This window comes from Choloepus didactylus, chromosome 17 (assembly GCF_015220235.1).
Source record: "Choloepus didactylus isolate mChoDid1 chromosome 17, mChoDid1.pri, whole genome shotgun sequence".
Taxonomy (NCBI): domain Eukaryota; kingdom Metazoa; phylum Chordata; class Mammalia; order Pilosa; family Megalonychidae; genus Choloepus; species Choloepus didactylus.
In genome coordinates, this window is record NC_051323.1 from 35,806,350 (window position 1) to 35,831,695 (window position 25,346).

Sequence of the window (25,346 nt, forward strand, 5' to 3'; positions counted from 1 at the left end):
TGGCTAGTGGATCATGGAGTACCAAGTAGTAAAATAGATGCACAATCAACTGAATTCTTGTTTGAACTATATAGGCAGAAGAATTCTAGGTCACGTGAACAAAAGTCTCCCTTGAATTACAAAAACAGAGAGTCACGGCCCCTTAATCAATTCCCAGACTTGAGACAGTTTACAGATCCAGAGCCCCTTGAATGAAGGGAAGGCCAGGTACCTTTGGGGAAGGACCCTGCTACACTGCCAAAAATTTATACTGTTAATCTTCCTCCCAGCCTTCCCCAGGGAGACCTACGGCCTTTTACCAGGGTGACTGTGCATTGGGGAAAAGGAAATGATCAGATATTTCGTGGATTATTAGACACTGGTTCAGAAGTGACATTAATTCCCAGAAACCCAAAACATCACTCTGGTCCACCAGTCAGAGTTGGGGCTTATGGAGGTCAGGTGATTGATGGAGTTTTAGCTCAGGTCCATCTCACAGTGGGTCCAGTGGGTCCCCGGACCCATTCTGTGGTTATTTCCCCAGTGCCAGAATGCATAATTGGAATATACATACTCAGCAACTGGCAGAATCCTCACATTGGTTCCCTGACTCCTGGAGTGAGGGCTATTATGGTGGGAAAGGCCAAGTGGAAGCCACTAGAATTGCCCCTGCCTAGCAAAATAGTGAACCAGAAGCAGTACCGGATTCCTGGAGGGATTACAGAGATTAATGCCACTCTTAAGGACTTGAAGGATGCAGGGGTGGTGATTCCCACCACATCCCCATTCTCCTATTTGGCCTGTGCAGAAAACAGATGGGTCTTGGAGGATGACTGTGGATTATCGTAAGCTTAACCAGGTGGTGACTCCAATTGCAGCTGCTGTTCCAGATGTGGTATTGTTGCTTGAGCAAATCAGAGCACATCCCCTGATACCTGGTATGCAGCTATTGATCTGGCAAATGCTTTTTTCTCAATTGCTGTCAGCAAGGACCACCAGAAACAGTTTGCATTCAGTTGGCAAGGCCAGCAGTTTACATTCACTGTGCTACCTCAGGGTTATATCAACTCTCCAGCCCTATGTCATAATATTGTCCGCAGGGATCTTGATTGTTTCTCCCTCCCACAAGACATCACACTGATTCATTATATTGATGATATCATGTTGATTGGACCTAGTGAGCAAGAAGTAGCAACTACTCTAGATTTGTTGGTAAGGTATTTGTGTGGCAGAGGATGGGAGATAAATCCAACAAAAATACAGGGGCCTTCCACCTCAGTAAAATTTCTAGGTGTCCAGTGGTGTGGGGCCTGTCGAGATATTCCTTCTAAGGTGAAGGATAAGCTGTTGCATCTGGCCCCTCCTACAACCAAAAAAGAGACACAATGCTTAGTTGGCCTCTTTGGGTTTTGGAGACAACATATTCCTCATTTAGGTGTGCTACTCCAGCCCATTTACCGAGTGACTAGAAAAGCTTCTAGTTTTGAGTGGGGACCGGAACAAGATGAGGCTCTGCAACAGGTCCAGGCTGCTGTGCAAGCTGCTCTGCCGCTTGGACCATATGATCCAGCTGACCCAGTGGTGCTGGAAGTGTCAGTGGCAAGTAGAGATGCTGTTTGGAGCCTTTGGCAGGCTCCTGTAGGAGAATCACAAAGCAGGCCCTTAGGATTTTGGATTAAAGCTTTACCATCCTCTGCAGATAACTACTCTGCATTTGAGAAACAGCTGTTGGCCTGCTACTGGGCCTTAGTAGAGACAGAACGCTTAACCATGGGCCACCAAGTTACCATGAGACCTGAGTTACCTATCATGAGCTGGGTGTTGTCTGACCCACCAAGCCATAAAGTTGGGCGTGCACAGCAGCACTCCATCATAAAATGGAAATGGTATATACGAGATAGAGCTCGAGCAGGTCCTGAAGGTACAAGTAAGTTACATGAGGAAGTGGCCCAAATGCCCATGGCCCCCACTCCTTCCACCTTACCTTCTCTTTCCCAGCTCACAGCTATGGCATCTTGGGGAGTTCCTTACTGTCAGTTGACTGAGGAAGAGAAGACTAGGGCCTGGTTTACAGATGGTTCTGCACGATATGCAGGCACCACCCGAAAGTGGACAGCTGAAGCACTGCAGCCCCTTTCTGGGATGTCCCTGAAGGACAGTGGTGAGGGGAAATCCTCCCAGTGGGCAGAATTTCGAGCAGTGCACCTGGTTGTTCACTTTGCTTGGAAGGAGAACTGGCAGAGGTACGTCTGTATACTGATTCCTGGGCTGTTGCTAATGGTTTGGCTGGATGGTCAGGGACTTGGAAGGAACATGATTGGAAGATTGGTGACAAAGAAGTCTGGGGAAGGGGTATGTGGATAGACCTTTCTGAGTGGGCAAACAACATGAAGATATTTGTGTCCCATGTGAATGCTCACCAGAGGGTGACTTCAGCAGAAGAAGATTTTAATAACCAAGTGGATAAAATGACCCACTTGGTGGATACCAATCAGCCTCTTTCCCCAGCAACTCCTGTCATTGCCCAATGGGCTCGTGAACAAAGTGGTCATGGCGGTAGGGATGGAGGTTATGCATGGGCTCAGCAACATGGACTTCCACTCACCAAGGCTGACCTGGCCACGGCCACTGCTGAGTGTCCAATCTGCCAGCAGCAGAGACCCACACTCAGTCCCCGATATGGCACCATTCCCCGAGGTAATCAGCCTGCTACCTGGTGGCAGGTTGATTACATCGGACCACTTCCATCATGGAAGGGGCAGCGATTTGTTCTTACTGGAATAGACACATACTCCGGATATGGGTTTGCCTTCCCTGCACGACATGCTTCTGCCAAAACTACAATCTGTGGACTTACAGAATGCCTTATCCACTGTCATGGTATTCCACACAGCATTGCTTCAGAGCAAGGAACCCACTTCACAGCGAATGAAGTGAATGAAGTGAAGGAATGGGCGCATGCTCATGAAATTCTGTTGTCTTACCATGTTCCCCATCATCCAGAGGCAGCTGGGTTGATAGAATGGTGGAATGGCCTGTTGAAGACCCAATTACGGCGCCAACTAGGTGGCAATACCTTGCAGGGTTGGGGCAGTGTTCTCCAGGAGGCTGTGTATGCTCTGAATCAGCGTCCACTCTATGGTGCTGTTTCTCCCATAGCCAGGATTCATGGGTCCAGGAATCAAGGGGTGGAAACAGGAGTGGCACCACTCACTATCACTCCTAGTGATCCACTAGGTAAATTTTTGCTTCCTGTCCCTGCAAGCTTAAGCTCTGCTGGTCTACAGGTCTTAGTTCCAAAAGGAGGAGTGCTTCCACCAAGAAACACAACAATAATCCCATTGAACTGGAAGTTAAGACTGCCACCTGGCCACTTTGGTCTTCTTATGCCTCTGAATCAACAGGCAAGGAAGGGGATTACTGTACTGGCTGGGGTGATTGATCCTGACTATGAAGGAGAAATAGCACTGCAACTACACAATGGAAGTAAAGAAGAGTTTTCCTGGAATACGGGAGATCCCCTAGGGCATCTCTTAGTACTACCATGCCCTGTGATTCGAGTCAATGGAAAACTGCAACAACCCAATCCAGGCAGGACTACCAATGGCCAAGAAACTTCAGGAATGAAGGTTTGGGTCACCCCACCAGGCAAAGAACCACAGCCAGCTGAAGTGCTTGCTGAGGGTAAAGGGAACATGGCATGGGTAGTGGAAGAAGGTCGTGATAAATATGAACTACGACCACGTGACCAGTTACAGAAACGAGGACTATGATGACATGAATATTTCCTCCTCATTTTGTTATGATTATATTTGTATTTGTCTGTAAAGCAAATATCTTTGCTTTCTTCTCTGTCTTATCCCCTTATCATATGGCATAAGCTGTAATGTTCATTTTGAAGGTATGGTTTTAGGTGATGTGTGTAACTGCCAAGTTGACAAGGGGTGGACTGTGATGGTTAGGTTCATGTGTCAACTTGGCCAGATGACCCAGCTGTCTGGTCAAGCAAACACTGGCCTAACAATTGCTGTGAGGACATTTGAGGCTGGTTGATAAACCAACAGGCTGGTTTATTGGATCATCAGTCAGTTGGCTGCAGCTATGACTGATGACTCACCAAAGGGCGTGCCTTCCACAATGAGAGAATGCAATTGGCTGGATTTGATCCAATTAATCAGTTGAAGACTTATAAGCAAGACAGATAGAGGACCTTCACTTCTTCTTCGGCTGCCCAGTGAAGCATTTCCTGAGGAGTTCGTCGAAGTTGCTGGTTCGTTTCCTGAGTTCATTGAACACGTTCGTCGAATATCCCAGTTCATTGCCTGAGGAGTTCGTCGAAGTTGCCGGTTCGTTTCCTGAGGAGTTCATCAGACAGCTTCCTTGGAGTTGACAGTTTGTTGACGGCTCTACAGAATTTGGACTCGTGCATACCCACAGTTGCATGAGTCACTTTTATAATTTGATAATCAGAGACACCTCTCATTGATTCTGTTTCCCTAGAGAACCCTAACTAATACACTAACCCTTGCTGGTGCTTTTATCTTTTGCTTCCCTTCCAAAGTGTTTATAATAACCCTTTAGTATTCCATCTTGGAATTTTACCCAGAATCTACATCAAGCTCACTATTTTGCAGTTTGGGGAATTCATTATATTCCTTTTATAGGAAAAAAAAGTATAAAAAGGAAAATTTGTTTTCCCATTTTTGGATTTCCAGCTCCTTACCAACTTCTCTTAGGAACTGGTATGTTCTGTGTCTGACCCTGGAGACCTGACCAGACCTCATGGGGAGCTCTGGAGGCCAGGCAATGGAGCAGCTTAGCTCTCAGACACCAGACAGCCAGCCTGCTTCCAACTCTGCCCTTTCCCCTTATTACACGGACCTTTAACAAGTAACTTCACCTCTCTAGGTCAAAGGCTCCTCATAGCTAAAGATAGTAGTACCTAAAGTCTTAGAGTTCTGGTAGGGATTAAATGAGAAAACACAGGTAAAATATAATACCTAGTGTATGGGAAGTACTCAAATGTACAGCTGTTACTATGAGGTATGGGTTTCCTCTAGTCTGGTCTTCCATTTGTCTTTCATCAGTGATTGCTCTTTGCTTTTCAATTCAAATACTAATCTTTGTACAGAGGAGCTCTGACTTTTCTGTGTTATTGGTCAGCTCATCCCTCACTGCACCCGGACCCCCCACCCCTTGAAGGACTTACTCCGAACATAATTCTATGGGTTTTCTTCCCCCTGAGCATTTCTTACAAGCTCATAGGAATTAAAGCCTACATGAAATTGTTTTCACAGGTCTTGCCTCTCATCTCTGGCTCCCAGCATTCCTTTTACCTCTTGTGAGTGTGCTTTTGAAATCAGAGTTCATCAGAAAGCACTGTGTAGCCACCCTAGTTTCCCTAAGCACCCATTTAATGCCACTCCTTGAGCGTATCTGCAATTTTACAGTCAGAGCACTATGGTTTTGAGAGCTTCCCAACCCTTGTGCATGGTCTTCCCTCCAAGTACCTACCTTTCTCTGAACTCTGGAACTGAGGGTCAATGCCTCATCAGGCCCGGTTCTCCTCTCTGGCCATCACAGCCTCCAGGATGCCACGGTGACTTCTCAGAAGGTTGTTCTCACTCATCACCCAGCAGATCTTCTCTCTTGGTTAGAATTCTGCTGGATACTCTCTAAATAAGCTGGGAAGTAACAGACAATCAGAAAAAAAACCTATTTGTGTGAATGTGTTCACATGCTATAAACTTACAGTACAAATGGGTGAGCGCCAGTGTCCCCTCGAAGGAACAATTCTAATGATGAGACCAGCAGAAGGAAGATGTTTTTGGCCATGGATGACTTCTTGGCATCCATCAAATCATAATTCTTGGCCAGACGGCCACTTCACTTAAATGAGCACCATCCCTTGGTGATGAGACGACCCACCTGCCATTGCCTAGCTGGAAAGTCATGATAAATCCCTTTCCTCTCTGGCCCCCACTTCTGATCTGTAACACGGGGGTGTGGGGTTGAACTGGGTGATCTCAAAGGTCTCCATCATTTGGAAGCTTTGTAGTTTTAAGCATAGACTGAGGGTTCCTCCTGATACCTAGTGTCTGACCTAATGTTAAAATGCAATACTGTATCAAGAAAGCATATTATAATTCAAATAAAAATTTTCTATCATTAAGGAAAATGTAAACTTCCCATCTTTTTCCATGTTTTCTTTTACTTTATATTCACCAAGTTTTCGTTCTCCTTTGTGGTTAGCCCTCCTCTAAAGCCCATTGTTTAATCTATTGTTCTATTTCCCCAGTAGATGGCACTCCATTACAACTTTCAATTACCTTCTGCCTGTAAACTCAATCCTGACAGTCCAGAAAATGAATGCAAATTGGAGAAAATGTGGGGAGTTTTTTAAATCGAAAGCAGATACATAAAAAGAACTTTATATTAAGCCTGTACCTAAAATATTCATTGACACTTTTCTCTAAAACATAAACAATTATGATGTATTAAAATATAGTGCTACTCTTCAAAGTGATGACCCTTTAAGATTATAAGTAATCCAACTGATACTTCAATGCAGCCATTTAAATTTTTTTTTTAAATTTGAAAAACATTTTCTGGAAAATACTCTCAGGATTACTTTCTGGCCTACATTTTTTGTTTTTCTTTCAAGTCTCAAAGTCTGCTTTTTAACAATTCCTTCCCCAGTAGCAGTATCCCCCTTGATAATTCTCATATTTCAAGCGAGTTATCTTTTTTTTTCTTTGGAAAGGCTATTTCCAAATATTCCACACTCAATGAAATACAGGTGTCCACTTTTAAGTATATTCAAAAGAATAAAACTTGGCAAATTATACCATAATTCCAGCCCACGTGGTCTGTCTCTCTACTGACTGCTTTTCCTTGGCCCATACATATTGTAGGAACATTTATTCTGGTACCTCGGTAAGCAAAGCAGTCAGTAACTAAAAAAGTTGGGAAAGTGCTCATTGGGAAACATGAGCCAAGATGAATTTGAATTTACCTTCTGAGAAAAGTAAGAAGATGAGCAAATATCCCAGTCTGTTTCAGATTGTGAAGAACCAGATTCAGATTGTGAAGAAGCCTGTTCCAAGCCTGGCAGTGAATCTGGAGCCCCTGCCCCACAGTACAGGATCCAGGCATGGTCTTGCTGCCCTTGGCCAAGACGCAGAGCTCCTGAGACAGGCCTGGCCACCCAATACCCTTGGAGCTTGAACCATCCCCCAATCCCCACCATGTTTCCATGCTTCAGTGCTGCAGATGCATTCCCATTCCCTTACAGGAACAGAAGCCTTCTCCTTAAAAATTTCTTTGAGGAATTCATCCCTAGTTCTTTAGACATGGCCAGTCAGCCCCTTCATCACAAGGAAATAGTGTACAAACATGTAACACACAGACCAACCAATAGGCCCCACCTCAAATCCGACTGAACTGTGCATGCTTTTATTTTGTCTCGCCTTAGTTTCCATGACCTTTAATCTCCAGCTCCTAAAATCTGCCTCAAGCCCTACATACTACAGTCACCTTCCTTCCCTACTGATAATAGATTCTGGAAGCTCCTGGATTTCGGTATCCTGGGTCTCCTACACCACTCATCCCCACCCTTACCAACTCCCTGCTCTTTGCCAGGAGAAAGGATCTGCATCTGGCTCTGACCCCTTCATTTCTCATAGCTGAGATCTTGAAGGGTAGAGAATGTTAGTGAGTTTTGGATCATACTCTAAAACCAGCAGACTGTGTTTACCCTGAATATCAGTTACCAGATCTTCTGGACTTTAGTTACATAAGCAGTAAGTTTCCTGGTTTGATTCAGTTTCAATTGGGTGTTCAGTGACTTGCTCCTTTGGATGCATTTGGTGGAAGACTTACGCATAGACCAACACAGCAATACCCAGCTCCAAAACGCTGCTGGTTTATAAGGCACAGATAGATTAGTGGCTTCCTAAGGACATGAGGATACAAAGTTCAGTCAAGGGGTAGGGGATCAGGCCATCTGACTCCTTGGGTTAGGTTTCCTTGCACAAACCTTGAATTCTGTATGAATTTGATTTTAATCTTCCTTATGTTTTCTTAGCTACCTGAAAATCATCTACCATGAAACTCATAAATTAGGATGACAACCACAACTCTATCAATAGCCTTTATTTAAGTTTTTCCTGTCCCTAATATTTACTGAGTGTTTACTATATCCTGGTTCCTATTCCAAGCACTTTTCTTGTATTAACTTATTTAATCCTACAAACAACCTTATTAGGTAGGTTTAATTAGTATGCTCATTTTTTCAGAAGAGAAAGCTTGTCATACATTATTTCATATGCCACAAGCCAGAAAGAACAGGAAATATTTATCTCTTAGATTCATCTGCACAGGTTTGCAAATCGAATCAATCATTTGGGTCCATAAACGACCATCACACTTGCTGCAGCAGCCCAGGCAGGTCATGTGGGAGCTAAGGAGTTTAATCCCAAGGGTTTGACCTAGTTGAGGCACTATCACCAAACTTCACTCAGAAATCTTCAAATCAGACCTTTAGGAGGGTAATCAGTAAGATGTGGATACAAACTAGCTTCCAAAAAGACTTAAGACGAAAGAAGGGAGATCTAGAAATGCATATAACATCAGAGATGGGCTCCCTCAAAAAGTTGATTGGTTCTAGGCTGGAGACCTGAATAAAAGTCAAGTCTGGGAAGCAGTACAGCATTCAAAACCACCAGTAAATCCCCTTCAGTTTAATAAAATGACCATTGTTATTGCGCTAAGAGAGAAACAGGTGGTAGAGGCATACTGCTTAGAAAATTCTAAACAAGATTCATAGAAATAATCCAGGCAATTCCAGGTTTCTTATATCAATGAAACGATAATTCTTGCTCAGCACTTTTCCCCATATGCATCTCACTCCACCCTTTGGTACCCGAGAGGTTTGTTTGTAATAGTGCTCAGATTCCCAGTTTCAAAGAAATGGTTCCCAGTGGGAAGGGTCCTCATGACAGCAATGAGACAAGTTTTCTGATTAAGCACTCTTTATATCCTCTGGTGCCTCTCTTATTTACTCTGCCTCCCAAATTTCATTTATAGCTCTCTGGGATAAAATTCATTTACTCTTTTAAAACAAAACACATCCGCTTAACCATGCCCAAAAGAAATTTCCACTGCCCTATTTATTTTAATAACCACCTCATCTAATAAAGAACTTTGAACAGCAGAGATTAAATAGAGGAAATCTCTCCCCAGTCTTGCTCTATCCATTAAGCATGTGTGAATCTGTGATTCTCAGCTTTCCTTGTGCCAGATGACTAATTGAGTTTGAGACAGTGGCTGTCAAAAGCTGGAAAAGGAATGATTTATGCTAAGGATATTTTTGGTCTCTGACATATCCAGCATCAGAGGGAATAAAAGAAGTCATTACTGTATCTGGATTGTGACAATAGGCAGTTTCCAACAACAGAATTAACCCTCTTTTATAACTAGCCCATCTATTAAATGACAGCAGCAAATTTCCATCTTTGCTTTCACCCCAGCTCCCTGGGCAGGTGATCCTGCAGATTTTCATTTGCATTTGTTTCTAGCTGCAGCATTCTATTCCATTCCCAGTTATCCTTCCCTGAGATCTTATTGAATCCACCACTGGGAACTATGGAATAAGCAATAGCTGTGGTGAGGAACCAGCTGCTGGATTAGCCCACTGTTCCCATGATGTCTGACCCAGCCTGGCCCTCCTCTCAAAGTCAGTGACTTAGGAACATTCTGGTTAAGTTACCCATGGAGAAAAGCCATTTCCGGCCCGTTACCTGGTTACCATCACTCTTATTGAGACTGCCAAATGGCAATAAGCAAATTGAAATTTCATGCTGATGTGTGTCAACTGGGTTTATAATACCGGCCACTTGAAAATAAAGGGTAGTAGGGATAGTGGGGCTCATTTTCACCTGCTTTAATTTATAAGAGTACCCAAATCAGAACCTAAACTACATTAACCTGTAAAACTTAGATAGGAATGCCATTTAAATGCTAAATTACAGTAACTATATATATTTACCCGAGTGTTTCAGCACAATAATAGTTATGCCAAATAATGTAATCAACTATGCAGATTTGAAAGATTGGCATGAATCACAATACAAAGAGACTTCTGACTACTTGGGACATCATTTCTTTGGATCTTCTGCTTCTTCTGAGAGTTGTCTCTCATGAATCCAGGAATATGATCACCATTTCTCCATTCTCCATTCACAATCTCCTCCAAACTCCATCGCTCCTTGATATCAGTCCTGCCCCAGGGAATACCGGCAGAGCACCCTGCATGGAGCAGCCCACGCTCCAGCTCCTCAGTGTGGCCCCAGACACACCTTGCTCCACTCCTCTTGCTAGCGGTTGCTCAGTCAAGAACACTGACTCCTATAAGGTTTCTATGATAACAAGTTGTTAGAAGGTCCTTCTAACTGATGTCCATGGAGATGGAGGAAAAATGTTGGAGGCCAAGGGTTTTGATTCCCAGGAGTGAGGAGCTAAAAGGACAGGTATTTACATTTCAGGGCAACACTGGAAAAGAATTTTCATCTCACCTCCTCTTTTTGTTCTACCCTGCCTGTCCCCCATCAGGTATCCAGTGTCTTCAAGCTGCCTCCACAACTCTGCAGCCCCTCTCAGTATTGCTTGTTTCTATATGAAGGGCCTCACTCTCTTCTCTTACCCCCTAATAACACTGCTCAGAATATCCATCAACAAGAATAATACAGTGATCAGACTGTGATGCTATAACTAACTGGTCTAGTGCACAGCCTAACCCCATCACCAATACATGAACCATCAGAACTTTAGCTAATTGTACTATTCAAGACTCTTGGCTACAAGAAATGGAAACTCATCTCCAGCTTAAGCCACAAAAGCAATTCTAGGAATAACTGAATCCAACAGTGTAGACAATATCTTCAGAACCTATCTCTACTTCTCAGCTCTACTTTCTTCTGTGTTGGCTTCATTTTAAGGAGCTCTTCCCCATATGATGATAAGGAGGACCACCAGAAACTATGGGTTTACCTCATACTTACAGCTGATGGTCCCAGTGAGAAGAGAGAAGCTATTTCCCAATATTTCCAGTAAAAATCCCAAAGTGGACTCCAATTGGTCCTACTTAGTCATGTGCCCATCCCTGAATCATTTACTGTGGCCAGGTGGATTGTGTATTCTAACTGGTCATCCCTTGGTCATATGTCCACCCTAAAAAACTAGCAATGGGCTCCCCACTGGAAATAGGGGTTCAGTTACCAGTTAAGAGACAGGTCAAGAGGTATTCTAGGCAAACCCCCAACAATAGCTATTATAACAGTTCACCATACTGTTTTAAATGCCTCAGTTCAAGTCCATAATGGAGAAATCTCTGGCATTAATAACAGTCTGGTAGTAGTCTTGGCCTTTTGGAACCATTCTACTAATATTTCCTGTATGTAGCTATTTATTGCAACCATACTTAACTCCTTCAAACTGTAACTATAAACAATGTTGTTCACATTTGTTTTAAAGCATCAGGACTTTCTTCAAATAACATTGTATGTAAAATTCCATACATCTATATAAAATAGATAAAAGTGAGCTTCTACTTGTTACTGCAAAGGAGAGGCTAAGCCTATTTATAATTGTGCCTAAGAGTCTCCCCCAAAGAACCTCTTTTGTTGCTCAGATGTGGCCTTTCTCTCTCTAAGCCAACTCTGCAGGTAAACTCACTACCCTCCCCACTACATGGGACACGACTTCCAGGGGTGTAAATCCCCTTGGCAACATGGGATATGACTCGCGGGGATGAGCTTGGTCCTGTCATCACAGGATTGAGAAAGCATTCTTGGACAAAATGGGGGAAGAGAAATGAAACAAAATAAAGTTTCAGTGGCTGAGAAATTTCAAATGGAGTCAACAGGTCATTCTGGAGGTTATTCTTATGTGTTACATAGATATCCCTTTTTAGTTTTTAGTGTACTGGAATAGCTAGAAGGAAATACCTGCAACTGTTGAACTGCAACCCAGTAGCCTTGATTCTTAAAGACGATTGTATAACTATATAGCTTGCATTGTGTGACCGTGTGATTGTGAAAACCTTGTGGCTCACACTCCCTTTATCCAGTGCATGGACAGATGAGTAGAAAACAGGGAGACGAAAAGTAAATGAATAATGGGGGAAGGGGGGATGGGGTGTTTTGGGTGTTCTTTTTTACTTTAATTTTTTTATTTTTATTTTTTTTGGAGTAATGAAAGTGTTCAAAAATAGATTGTGAAAATGAATGCACAACTATATGATGGTACTGTGAACAACTGATTGTACACTGTGGATGATTGGTATGTGAATATATCTCAATAAAACTGAATTTTTTAAAAAGTGAGCTTCTACTCTATTTATAACTGAATGTTGGAAGTAATGAAGAGTAGAGGGGCAGATACAGATATGGGGTCCTCTGGGGTATATCCCTGGGAACTCTGGGACTCCATAGAGAACAGTGGAAAAACCACGGATCTGCCAGTTCTGGGCACTACGCTCTTTATTGCAAATGTTCGTTGAGCCTATCTAATTCAGATTCGTTACCATAACCAAACTTGAAGAAGATCATTTTAAATAATAATTATAACTACTCTATCCAAGAGGAAAATTACCTGAAGTCAAATCAATATTTCAATTTATCCATGTCAACCATCTAGCCACTGTCTACATGAATATTCAGTTTTTAAATATTTATAATAGTTACAATTTTATATTCTAAACTTCACGTTAGCATTATGCTATGTATATTTTCCCTCCTTCTCTCTCCCTTCTCCTCCAACCTCTAAGTAACTGCTCTTAACAGTCTGTTCTCTATTATTCTATACCTTTCTTTATGCTCATACAATCATTTGTAGACATATATACACATATACAGGGGCAGGAGTGCTTTTTGATTTACATATATGAAAATATACAAAAGGCACTTCTCTACAGCTTACTTTTCTCACTAACAAATTATCTGTGGAAATCCTTCCTGCTCAACAGGTATAGATCTACTTCATTTTTCAATATAGCTACATAATAGTCCAAGATACGGACATATCAAAATTTTTTCAAACATTTCCTACCAAGATGTGTTCAGATTACTTCTAGTTTTTTATTTTTTGCTGTTTTTTTTTTTTTTTTGAACCATTACAAACAAACAGCAATAGGCATTTTTGTACACATCCTGAGCTACTGGTGATTTTATCCCCAGATATGAGATGTCAAAAGATGCATATTTTAAATTTTGATATTAACAGGTTGCTTTTTTAAAAAAATTATAATTCACATTTTCAAAAGTAATGATTAAAGTTGCCTTTTCCCATATACTAATTGGTATTGGGTGTTGTCATTCTTTGTTAAGTCTTTATATTTTATAATTCTTTATAATGGGCATCTTTAGGATTGGCACAGATGGTTTTCCAGTTGCTGTAATTTGCATTTCCTTCACTGTTAGTAAGGTTGAGCACCATTTCATTGGAATGACAATTTTAATTTATTCTTTTGTGAATTCCAATTTTGTAGTCTTTGCCCATTTTTCTATCAGGTTGCCTTTTTAAAATCATTTGTAGGAGTTCTTTTCATATTGTCTCCCCCCCACCCCCCGTGGAGATGCATTTGAGCCAAAAGCATCAAAAAGGAGAGTTGAGAAGAGCAGACACAGTGTAAAGTGAACTATATATTACTTACTACATAATTAAAAACTCAAACATATGAAATAAATTTTTGGAAACTAAAAATAATATTTACACATCACCACAGTATGGTTCAGGAGTTAACTACAGATCCTTCATGGGAAGGTTACTGATAAATCCTGGCTCTGTCAGGTTCCTCACCTTTTGTTACCTAGTTCTGCATTCATTTTAACTGGTTGATCCCCAATGGTCTACATTCCACAACAGTTGTGTCAGAATGGTCATTTTTTGTTTTGTCGTTTCAGAAAAGTCCTATTACTTTGTCCACAATTGTTTTTTGTAAATTTTTAGTTTAGATTGTCTACTCCTTGTATCTATTCAAATGTAAGGGCCACATAAAATGCAGCTCCCTTCTAAAGTAAACTCTGCAAATTATGTCTCCTGTGGTTACTTAGAAATGCCTAAAGAGGCTTCCGTTTGGAAGCAGGTAATGCTGAAGGATTTTGGTGGGAAGACCAATTCCAGGCTACACATTCCAGTGCTACTTTAACATGTGTGCACCCTACATAAATCCCCATCCCCCATCCCCCCACCAGCACAGTGGGGTGGGAGAGTTACACACACACACACCCTTAAGCGTCCATGGTTGCATTCTGAATCATACTAGCTAGTTTCTTCCTGGTCATAGAAACTGGGACAAAAATTTTTAAATGACTCCTCTTTACCTGCTTGGCATTTACTTTATCATTTAACCATTTCACACCCACCCACGTGTGTTACTCATATGCAGTTGCAGGGAGTCAGCCTGAAAAACATGCCCACTATTCCCAGACGGCAGTCTGAGAAGCAGCTTGAATTGTAGGATGGGTAATTATCCCAGCACCCTTCCTGGAGAGCTGAGCTCACACCGTATCTCTGGCTCAGACACGTTCATCTTTCTCTCAGGAGTCACAGGAAACGCGAGAAAAGCTCAGAGAAACTTTGTGACCCAATGTATGATTATCTGTAAACTCATCCAGAAGCAGCTTGGCTGAGAGCTGGGGCACAGCAAAAGAGATCACTTAACAAACAAGTGCATCACACATTAAATGAATACCCCAGTATGGCACTGATCCCTCCAAAGAAATTTTAAGAGATAATCCAGTAAGTGGAGAATTACAACTGACACATTCTCTTGAAGCTCAGAAAAATCACCGTATTTTTTGTCCCCATAAAAAGGGGGTAAAGGAGCCAAAAATTATTTTCCAGATCTTGACCTAGACATTTAACCTTTCTTCTTATAAATTCTCCTAAGAGCCTTCTAAGGAGGTGATTGTTTAAAGAACTCAGTTGAGGAACTGAGTTTCAGAGGATTAAGTAGCTTGCCCAAAATCACACAGTTGGTTATATATAAGTGATAAAGCTAAATTCTAACCCAGGTCTGCCTTAGTCTTAAGCCAATCTTCTTAATTCTACCTCATTAGAAACTCAGCACATAGGATAAAGTATCAAATGAAAAAAGCAGTACACAAAATTTTATCTGTCTAATATGATCCTAGTGACTTAAAAATATAAATGCATGATGAAAACATTGAGAGGGAATACAATAAAGCATTAACAGATCATCTGGATCAGTAAAATTATAATAATAGCTAAAAGCTAAGTGCTTACTACATGTCAGCAGTTTGCTAAGGACATCACAGAACTAGTCTCATTAAATCCTCAAAACAGCCACTCAAGACAGATTCCTTATTTTTCTCCATTTTGCAGAAATGGAAGGAGGCTTAGAAGAGTTAAGCAACTTGAACAAGGTCACACAGCCTCCAAAATCTTTGCTCATAACAATACACTCTGATGCCTTTCAGTAATAATGGGCAAGCACTGATTTTTCTAATCAGACAAAAAATTAAAGATTAAAATAACATCAGACCTGGAAACAAATTTCCCTCAATGGAAAAAGGTAAATATATGTCTTTCTGGGCCACAGGCCTTCAGCCTTACCCTGACCAGGTGCCTACAGGACACACCACCTTCCCCAGCCAGCAGAAGAGCCCTCTCAATGGTAGGCCAGCTCAGGCCCTCCCTGGGAGCCCTTGCTGGGTGATATTTTCAGAACCAGGCTTACACAACAAGGGTCTCATCACTGTTGGCTTGACCTGACCTTTTTGTCTTACCAGACTCTGCCCCCACCTCCCTGCCTCACCTCTGCCCTCTCTTGCTGTTAAGTCTCTGGTTTATCCACAGGCAGAACTTACCCTGCTCATGTGGAGGCAGATCCTCTGAGGATTGACAGCCAAGGCGCTCAAACCACAGCCACAGCTTCAAAAATGGGCAGAAAACGAGGCAAAGTTGCCAGCATCGTTTTCTCTTGACCAACTAGCCACCTCCTGGCTGACAGTGAACTGGGTCTATGCCCTCACTGAGGCCCCAGCACCTCTTGGCCTTGTGGATCTCCCTGGAAATGTGTCTGCTCCAATAGCAGGAGGCTGGTGAGTGCTTCCCAATAACTGTTTCCTTCCTGGCTCGATCCTTGACCACAGCAAACCTCTGGTCTTCAGTTGAACACTGAGCTGATTGAGCCTCCCTGTGACACTCGACTCTGTCCTTTAAGCCTAACCGCTGCATCAGGTGAGAGTGGGGCTGCCACCCACCCTGCCAGCCAGCTCAATGCTCCACACCTGTTCCTGGGCTGCAGCCTCCTTCTCGTGGGAGTCGGTCACACTGGTCCACCTGGAACCCAGGTGTGGCATTCTGGGTATCAGACATGGCCAGCCCAGAGCAAACCTTAGCCCATCTGTGACCTGTGGACTCGAGCCTTTGGTGACTGTGGACTCTGGCTTGTCTCAGGGCAACACAGTGCATTACAGCAAACAGGGTTTATTAACACACGAGTGTCAGTGGAAATGCTAATATGTTACGGTGGGGGGAGGGGCGGGTCTGCTATTAACTGCGTTTGGAAAACTCTCCCTCCACAAATTGTAGAGGTTTTTTGTCCTTCTGGCAGTTAAACAGCAATCAGATGGAACCCAGTCAGCAAACAACAATCAGAGAGCATTGCTGGGCTCACGAGTAGGTGACTGAGCTAAAGGCAAATCAAGATGAAATCACCAAGGAAAGTTCCTAAATGCCAGCTTCCGGTTTCTCTCTAGAAACCCTGAGCAGCAAGTTCCTGCTTCTCCCTTTCCTGACATCAGTAACCTCCAATTTCCATCACTCCTTCCACCTCTGTCACATAGAGCAAGTGGTTAAGAGAGTGGGCTTTGGCATCAGACAGACCTGGATTGAATCTTAGCCTTGCTGCTTATTCACTGGGCAGTTAGGTCACTTGTCAAAGCAAACAGTTGGTACACCTGAGTGCCTTCATTTGCATTGGGGGATAATAATAGCACCTGCCTTTTAAGATTGTTACAAAGATTCAAGGAAGCCATGCCTGAAAGTCCTTAGCTCTGGGCTTTGTGCATATGTAATGCTCAATAAATGCTTAGATTTTTATTATAATGTTTATTATATACTGCAGGAATCTAACATCAGTTTCAAATTCATACAGCAGATGGAGGTCAAAACCTTCCTAATGGTCAGAAGCTACTGAACTGAGCTGAAGGACTAGAGGAAGAAAACCAGCTACATACAAATGAACCTGCAGGAAGTGCAATGCAGGAACTCATGTACTAGAGAATAAGTGAAGGAGAGCACTGATTTGAAAGGAGGCTCCAGAACCTCCTATCACACTAGTCCATGTACAATTCAGACACAGAGGGGGACATGTAACACAAAGTCAAAAACAAAAAACAAAAAACCCACAAATCAACCATCAACTAATTTTCCTCATAAATAAGAAAAAGTACATACAGTAATTCCAGGGTGAATAGTGGAAGAAACTGCAGAAAGGAACTGAAGGAAGTTTACAAAAGGGCACCCACTTTTCCTAAGTAGGGCCCTGCCTTTCTCTAATTCCATCAGGTCAGCTCTCTATGTGGTCACTCCATAACCCCCTGCACATCTCCTTGCCTGCCAATCTCCTTCTGTTTTCTGGCTTCAGTTCTAAAACTTTAATGTGTCTCAGAATCACCTAGACAGCTTGTCAAAACACAGATTGCTGGGCCCTGTATCAGCCAGGGTTCTCCAGAGAAACAGGTCCAACAGGATACATGCACATATATATATACATTTGTTAAGTGATTTATTATAAGGAATTGACTCATGCAGTTGTAGGGGTTGGCAAGTTCGAATTCTGTAGGGCAGGCTGGAGGCTGGAAATCTAGATAGAGTGATACTGAAGTCTCGAAGCAGAAATTCTTCTCATCTCTGGAACTCTAACTATGGGCACCCTGCTCACTGTGCCAAACCATTGGTCAGAAAGCTGGACACCAATTACCACCCCCAGGGGAGGGATCTCATCGCACAAGGGTAGCAAAGAGCATAACAATGCATGCCATGGGGACCAACCCACCCCATGGTTTGCAGGTATCAGCATTGCCAGCAAAAGTATGACTCGCACAGGAACTGATGAACATTTACCCACATGCAGGAGAGACAACGAAGGACCCGGTTCCCTCCCCACCCAGAACAGTTATGGCAGCAGGGGTGGAACACGTACCATAAAACTTAAATAGTTAGTCTGGGAATGTTTGTGCTCAGGGCAAAAGGGGATGGAATGTGTGGGCAGACCGCTATCTGAGATGCCCCAAGAAGGGAGTCAGCCCACATGTATCATCCCATCCTAGGAGCCAGGCCGACACATCTGGTCCCAAGTGCAGGGTTTATTTGTGGGTCCCAGGGAAAGGCAGTAGGCTGCATTCAGCATCCGCACTTAGTTTTCACTCTTAAGATCTCCAACTATTTGGATGAGGCCTAACCACATCACTGAAGATACTTGCTTTACTTAGAGTCAACTGGTTGTAGATGCTAATCTCATCTACAAAATACCTCCAAAAGACAACTAAGCCAGTGTCTGATCCAACAACTGGACACCATAACCTCACCAAGATGACACGTGAAATTAGCTACCAGGGGCCCCATATAGAGTTTCTGATTCAGGACTCAGGGGTGGGGACTGAGAATTTGCTTTTGTTACACATTCCCAGTGATGCTGATGCTGCTGGCCTCAGGGCCTCATTCTGAATAGCTCTGACCCCATCCATGCCTTTTGAGTTACCTAAACTCTTTGTGCCTCAGGTGCCCTATTTAAAATTTAAGGATAAGAACTCTTACCTCATGGTGTTCTTGTGAGGATTAAATGAGTTAATCCACATAAAACACTTGGAAGAGTTTCTGAATAAACCACAATCTCAGAGCCAGGGCTTAGCTAGGATGTCCTCTACCGTAAGGTTCTCCATGCTTGCTTTATAGAATGCTTCTGGTTCTTCAAAACTGGTCCTTTTCTCCTCTTTGCACTCACGGCCACATCCTTCCAAGCTGTATTAAAAATGACAACTAAAATTTATCAAGTGTCCATTTAACACTAAGCACTTTACCAGCATTCTGTCTGTCTCTTTACAACAATGCTATTATCCCGTTTTTTGCAGATAAGGAGAATGAGGCTGCAAGAGTACTTAAATACCTTAATTATCTTGCTCTCTGTCACACAACTTGTTAGTGGCAAAACTGGGATTTGAACCTCCTAGACTTATGTGACTGCAAAGCCCATGCTCTTCACCAACCCAGACATAGAAAATAGGTTTCATCTTCCAATTCTCCTGTCTGGTAAGTCCTGCCTGGAGCACAGGATTCTGAGGACATAAAATCCTGGCTCAAGGGGAAGGAATGCCGCAATTGATTAGGAATGTCCACCATGCAAACTGGAGAGAGGAGTGTCAAAACAGAGGCCGGAGACGTCCTGTCCCTGCACTTCGATATTGCAACACAGAGGTAGTGGTAAAAGGTTTACTAATTTTAATGACGATTACGTTTAAATGCACACAAACCCGTCAAATGCTTCTAAGTATTGCTAATGATTTCGGATCTATATTCCAGCTCCCCCTGTCCACTGTAATTTAATTACCACATGGTATTTCAGGACACACCAATGAAGGCAAATAGTTGTTGAATAAACCACATTTGTAAAAGTTTCAAAAACATTCTTCTTTGGCTTTCATTTTTCTTTTAGAGTAACAGCAGAGCTAGAGTGCTTTAAAATTGTCACTGGACTATCTGGCATGATTGATAGCTATTCTAACAAGTTTTTGGACAGCAGCTGCTTTACGTATATATTTGCATTTAAAAACAGGAATCCAATTCTTTCTTCTACCATCCTCACCCAAAACAGTGGAAACTCAAATCTGATTATTAATTCTCATTTTTACTGTAAAATGATGTCTTATAGTTTCATGTTTTATAAACTCATATTTGTAAATTATATTGAATCAAAAAGGTTTTCAGTATCTACCATGAGCAAAGCACTATATTAAGTGCCATAAAAACCTCATTAAAATTAGTTTGGATTGAATAGAGAGGATTCTGATTATTAAAGAGGTGTTCATTTGGATATTATAAGATAAGATGACCTCTATTTTATTTTCCAAATACAAAAGTCCTGCCAACTGTAGAAACTGAGAAACAGGAAGGCAGGATCATCCTTCCTTAAAGAGTTACCAGGTTCTAAAAGCTGTGGCTTAATAATTGCTTTTTCTTAAACCCACATTCAAATTAGCTTGGGTTCTCTGAGAAATCCCTGAGGAGATGCTAGTCTAGAATTCAAATTTACAAAAAAAATCATTGAACCCATATTGAAAATCAAAAAATGAATGTGTGTAAAAGACAAAGCAAAAAACACCCAATTATCAATGAAGTCAGGAAATGTGTTTATGCCTAACAGGAAGCATTTACCCAGAGCTTCAGTCCTACCTGGCACCAAAGGACTGGATTTAACATTACCACATGCTTTTTTAAAAATATATTTTCATAAATAATAATAATGAGGACTTGGTCTGTGGTAAAAAGCCCAAACTTAGCACAAGAACAAAAGCACTCAGAAGCCTGGTTTAATTGACTCAATTCTGATCATTTCGAGCTGGAGTATGCTGGGGTTTTAAAGCATCAGGCTCTAGATGATGGAGTTGTAGTTCATTAAGAAATGCTTGGAGGGTTATGAGAAAGGAGAAAATGAGCGCTGTTCATTGGGAGAATTTTTTCAATGCTATTTGTCTTTGTGACACCAAGGAGAAGCACAAGGAGATTCAGCAGCTGCATTTAGTTTGCAATGACCTTTCACCTCTGTTGATCTCTGACCCGGCTGTTTCAATCACACAGACATGGAAGCTCGACAAGGAGATGTTTTAGGAGATGGTTTTCCTTTGTAGTGTGGTGGGAGGGAAAAAGATTGAGATTAAAATCTCTCCAACAAGACAAATTGCTGCTGTGTTTTAGCCTTAAAGGGGTTAACAGAACTTCAGATCCAGTTTCCTGCTCAGCTGTTTAATTGCTGCATGCCAGGGAAACATTTGAGGGATAAAGGGTTGTTGCAAGGGACCTCATTTTTCAAAGACCTGTCAAAAAGCTAGCCTATTGAATAGGTTTAATACAGAAGCTAGGAATTGGATGTTTCCCAAATTCAAACCACTCAGACCCTATTGACTTGTCCCCCAGCAAGAGTTCTCTAGTTGTTGACTGCCATGGTCCTTTGGTCTATTAATAGATTGCCCCCCCCCCAAAAAAAAAGGGGAAAAGCACACCATACTGATAGAGGGCGTGTTTGCATGTGATTTTAGCGCAGGTGTTCTCAAACTTGAGTGTGCATCGAAATCACCTGGAGGTTCTGTTAAAATACAGATTGCTGTAGTTTCTGATTCAGTAGGTCTGGGAGGAGGGCCCAAGAATTTGCATTTCTAACAAGTTCCCAGGTGATGCTGATGCTGCTGGTCCAGGGACCACATTCTGAGAATCACACTTGTAAAGTGTACTTTTCACTATCTGCTTTCTTACTTAACAGTTACACACACAGCAGCAGCAACATAATAACCAATATATATAAAAATACCAAATATTATTTTGAATAGCTATCTTGAGTACCCACTGTCTACCAGTGCTAGCAGTCCTCCAAGGCAGGCATTATTGTCCATTTTACCAAAAAAGGACTGATCCAGCCCAAATCTAACTCTTAGCCAATGCTCTTAGCCACTTCACTACACTGCCTTCTTAACAAGTAGTAAAACAATGAGTCAGAATTAATCAGCTGTTGAAGATTGAATCATGTTCCCCATAAAAGGCATGTTCAAGTCCTGTAGGTGTGAAATGCATTTGTAAATAGGACCTTTGAAGACATTATTAGTTAAGGTGTGTCCAAACTGAATGAGGGTGGGTCTGAAGCCAATATTGCTAGAGTCCTTATAAGCAAAGGAAATTGGACACAGAAAGAGAAGCCACAGGGAACAGCCAGAAGTTGGAAGTCAGTGAACCCAGAAAAAAAAGAAGATACTGCCTTGTGCACTGCCACGTGACTAAAAGCCAAATGCTAAGAATAGCGGATAGCCAGCCCCACGAAGTCAGTCTCAGAATGCCACAGTCTTCAGGGAGAAGGCATTGCCTTGCTGACAGCTCTTTTGGACTTCCCCTAGCCTCAAAACCAACAGCCAATAAATTCACCTTGTTTAAGCCAGCCCATTGTATAATATTTGTTTTAGCATCCAGGTAATTAAAACACCAACTTACAAGTATTTTTTAATCAGTGTTTTTTATATATTCTAATAAAATCAAGTCAAAATTTGCAAAGCACTTATATTAACTCTAAGAAGAAGAATGTAAACTTTCTTTTTCCTTAGGTCACTAATAGCCAACGATGAATATCAAAGGAATATTGCAAAATCAACCAGCCAACAAATTACTGAATTACTGATTCTGATTCTCAGAATTACTGAATTCTTCCTGGATACCTGGGGACCAAAAGACAAACCAACTTCCTGACACAATACACCTGAACACAGTCAGGCAAAAGTCTAAGATTCATGTGTCAAATATGAATGCTACAAATTTGTGGGGGGGTTTGCCTTGAGAAATAGGAAGTAGGTGCAAAGATAATCTGTCACCAAAACAATGTCTTAGAGCAGCGGTTCTAAGGTTCAGCAAGCATCAGAATCACCTGGAGGGCTTGTTGAATCGATCACGACTGCTTCTTAGTTTCTGATTATTAGTCTATGGTGAGGGCCCAAGATTTGCATTTCTAGCAACTTCTCAGGTTATGTGAAAGCTTCCAGTCCAGGGACCACACTTTAAGAGCACTGTTTTAGAACAAGCTTTCCCAGATAAATGTAGTCTATGATCATCTTTTATTCATTGATTCAGCAAACATTGCTTTATGAAAGACAAAAAGAATAAAAGTGGATAGATGGAGGATACTACTAAAGTGCATTCACCTCTGTCAGAAGATGATATCTACTGGAGTAGAGACCTAAATAAGGTGATGGAGTAAGCCAGTATGGATATCTGGGTGAAGAGAGTTCCAAAGAAAAGAATTAGCAAGGGTGAAGTCCCAGGGGCAGAAATGTGCTTGCTGTGTTCAAGGAAAAGCAAGGAGACTGGCAGCAGAAGGGGAGAATGATAGAAGATGAGATTCGTGAGATCTAATATGTCTTAATAGTCTTTTAATAGATTTTATAAAATTTAATAAGTCAAATTTAATAGAGATCCAGGAATCAGCATTTTTTGAAAAGTTCTCCGGGAGATTTCAAAGCACATCCAGGTTTGGAAATAACTTCTCAGACATACTTTTTCTAAAGCTCAGCCAACTCTTCTCAATTCTTCTCTATGATGGTGTGGTGTCTGAGAGTAGACACATGCCTGAAGCATGTGGCAAAGAAAGAATGAATCCTTGTAACAAAGGACTTTGAGCACCCCCAGGGATTGGGTTTTGCACAATTTTTATTCAAAGAAATAATTTTTCTCTCTTAAACAAAGCCTAAGGCAAGGTTACATGTTGAGGGCAGAAATGGAAGAGAAGGGCTGAATCCAAAGAGGAAGAGGGAGCTCTTGGTGACAGACAAAGATATGGAAAGCAAAACAAGGAAAGAATGGATATGCAAAATGGGGGTTTAGAAAATAAATGAAATTTATGTGGGGACCCTAAGTTCTATTTTACACATAAGCCTTTGTGAATCAGATGAAGGTGTGCATGCGTGTTGGGATTGGGGGAGATGGCAAGACTTGGAAAAAAAAGGTCATGACTGGAGACAAACAGATGACAGATGCAGCACCCAAATTAAATAAATTCCCTGAAGGAGTAAGTGTGGAGGGGGAGAGAATAAAAGGGCCAGGATTAAGGGAGCAATGACGAGGGGAGGAAGAAGAGACGCAGACTCAACAGAAATCCACAACGCGCCACCTGTCTATTACTGGGGGACAGTTTCTGATAGAGCTGCAGCAACACAAAATGGGCAAAAGTCGATTCTCCTGTTCTTCAAGCATATGGGTGTATAACCAGCTGGCTTATAAAGGGGATCTCCCATTATGGAGACACTTATCCCATAAATAAGTCAGACTCAATTATTTTATATCAAAACAATATCTTAGCTTTTAACGAGAATAACTGCCAATACCCAGAGTCACGCATTATGAATCACTATTTGCTCCTTCCTAGCGCTTTCTAATTTCCTGCTAAGGAGACAGGGCTGAATAGGGTCATTAATCTGAATTAGAAATACTGTGACCTGTTCTGCACTGTACTTGCTAACACTGTGTGGCAGCGCTGCATCTGCAGAAGATCTGAAGAAGAGGTGGGGTGGGGATAGAGGCTGAGCTAGTTTTAATTTTGAACTTTTAAATTCCAAATGCCATTTGGACATCTCACATTGGACTCTGAAATCACTGCAAGCATGTCACTGCTTTTGGAAGGGTTGTTTTCAAATGACAAGCTTTGCCCAGCCACTGCCTGGAACTCTAAGCAGCCTAGAATAAGGTGCCTCTTTTATTAGAAAAGGGGGGGCTTGTGTATTTTTCTGGCACAGTTGACATAACTCAGTGTTTCACTGGTGATGCCATGGGGAAAAAACCTGAATGAAGCAGGAGCATCTGTAGAACAATTAGTTCAGTGAGTCTCTCTTTCACCATTGCGTGCTTAATTCAAAGGGAATATAATGAATGGTCCTTGGAAAAATATAATTGCAAAACCATCACTTTAGACCTTTCAGACTTTTCTTTCACTTAGCATTAATTACTTGCCACAAGGGTTGGGAAAATAAAGACAGAGAAAATCCAAGTTTATTAATTTACCTCTTCGGTTAGGACTCCGGTAAAAATTTTTGATGGAATAGCTGGGGAATTGGGAGATTGAGAGTTGGTGATTATCCTCAGAGGTATGCCTGTCTTGTCCTCCATGCCACCCTGAAACAGATCACAGATTATTTCAGTCACCTAGTACAAGACTTTTATTCAGTTACCTCTGGCCAAAAGATGCCTCTCTTGACCTGCCCCACGCCACTCTGGCCCCTGATTGATCACAGCCCTCACTGCTAACCAGGCTACTAGTGGAAACTGACTAGAAATAAAAGCAGCCCCCGAAAGGGTTGGATAAATTCCCAGCAGCTAGGTCTGTTATGATATCTCTGCAATGCAGCCCCAACTTTCTAAGGTTGCCATCGAGTAGAAGAGCTGCATTCTCTTGAGTCAATTCTGAACATCTCTTCCAGACCCAGAATGCATGGCTGCAGAAATGGTGGGTCTGAACTAAGGGTCTCTAATTTGTCTGGCCTATCCACTGGGCACCAGCCCACCATTCCAAAGCCGTAGGAAGCTGGGATGAGGGA

General features: G+C 42.1%; 1 long non-coding RNA gene across 2 annotated transcripts in view; it reads right to left on the minus strand.

Moving 5' to 3' along the window:
- Positions 1-5,542: 5,542 nt before the first annotated feature.
- LOC119512608 overlaps positions 5,543-25,346 on the minus strand; it is a 29,501-nt gene continuing 9,697 nt past the window's right edge. Inside the window, exons 2-4 of one of the 2 annotated variants that reach the window (XR_005212414.1) lie at positions 24,814-24,924; positions 18,826-19,029; positions 5,543-5,663 (exon numbers count right to left, since the gene is read on the minus strand). This is a non-coding gene — a long non-coding RNA (uncharacterized LOC119512608). Of the gene's footprint in view, positions 5,664-18,825; positions 19,030-24,813; positions 24,950-25,346 lie in introns of those variants that run through there. The other variant, XR_005212413.1, reaches the window with a different exon arrangement.